This window comes from Anopheles nili, unplaced genomic scaffold (genome assembly GCF_943737925.1).
Source record: "Anopheles nili unplaced genomic scaffold, idAnoNiliSN_F5_01 U_low_cov_11, whole genome shotgun sequence".
In the NCBI taxonomy this organism is placed as follows: Eukaryota; Metazoa; Arthropoda; class Insecta; order Diptera; family Culicidae; genus Anopheles; species Anopheles nili.
The window spans coordinates 152,249-154,037 of NW_026525549.1; positions in this window are offsets into that span (position 1 = coordinate 152,249).

Below are 1,789 nucleotides of genomic sequence, written 5' to 3' on the forward strand. Positions count from 1 at the left end.
AATTTTTTTTAGGTCGAGGATGTACTAAAAAAATTTTTTTAGATCGAGGATGTACTAAAAAAATTTTTTTAGATCGAGGATGTACTAAAAAAATTTTTTTTAAATCGAGGATGTACTAAAAAAATTTTTTTAGATCGAGGATGTACTAAAAAAATTTTTTTAGATCGAGGATGTACTAAAAAAATTTTTTTAAATCGAGGATGTACTAAAAAAATTTTTTTAGATCGAGGATGTACTAAAAAAATTTTTTTTAAATCGAGGATGTACTAAAAAAATTTTTTTAGATCGAGGATGTACTAAAAAAATTTTTTTTAGGTCGAGGATGTACTAAAAAAATTTTTTTAGATCGAGGATGTACTAAAAAAATTTTTGTTAGGTCGAGGATGTACTAAAAAAATTTTTTTAGATCGAGGATGTACTAAAAAAATTTTTTTTAGATCGAGGATGTACTAAAAAAATTTTTTTAAATCGAGGATGTACTAAAAAAATTTTTTTTAAATCGAGGATGTACTAAAAAAATTTTTTTAGATCGAGGATGTACTAAAAAAATTTTTTTTAGGTCGAGGATGTACTAAAAAAATTTTTTTAGATCGAGGATGTACTAAAAAAATTTTTTTTAGGTCGAGGATGTACTAAAAAAATTTTTTTAGATCGAGGATGTACTAAAAAAATTTTTTTTAGATCGAGGATGTACTAAAAAATTTTTTTTAAATCGAGGATGTACTAAAAAAAATTTTTCCATATCAAGGATGTACTAAAAAAATTTTTTTTAGATCGAGGATGTACTAAAAAAATTTTTTTAGATCGAGGATGTACTAAAAAAATTTTTTTTAAATCGAGGATGTACTAAAAAAATTTTTTTAGATCGAGGATGTACTAAAAAAATTTTTTTTAGATCGAGGATGTACTAAAAAATTTTTTTTAAATCGAGGATGTACTAAAAAAATTTGTTCATATCAAGGATGTACTAAAAAAATTTTTTTTAGATCGAGGATGTACTAAAAAAATTTTTTTAGATCGAGGATGTACTAAAAAAATTTTTTTAGATCGAGGATGTACTAAAAAAATTTTTTTAAATCGAGGATGTACTAAAAATATTTTTTTCATATCAAGGATGTACTAAAAAAATTTTTTTTAGATCGAGGATGTACTAAAAAAATTTTTTTAGATCGAGGATGTACTAAAAAAATTTTTTTTAAATCGAGGATGTACTAAAAAAATTTTTTTAGATCGAGGATGTACTAAAAAAATTTTTTTTAGGTCGAGGATGTACTAAAAAAATTTTTTTAGATCGAGGATGTACTAAAAAAATTTTTTTTAGGTCGAGGATGTACTAAAAAAATTTTTTTTTAATCGAGGATGTACTAAAAAAATTTTTTTAGATCGAGGATGTACTAAAAAAATTTTTTTAGATCGAGGATGTACTAAAAAAATTTTTTTTAGGTCGAGGATGTACTAAAAAAATTTTTTTAGATCGAGGATGTACTAAAAAAATTTTTTTTAGGTCGAGGATGTACTAAAAAAATTTTTTTAGATCGAGGATGTACTAAAAAAATTTTTTTTAGATCGAGGATGTACTAAAAAAATTTTTTTAAATCGAGGATGTACTAAAAAAATTTTTTTTAAATCGAGGATGTACTAAAAAAATTTTTTTTAGATCGAGGATGTACTAAAAAAATTTTTTTTAGATCGAGGATGTACTAAAAAAATTTTTTTAGGTCGAGGATGTACTAAAAAAAATTTTTTTTAGGTCGAGGATGTACTAAAAAAATTTTTTTAGATCGAGGAT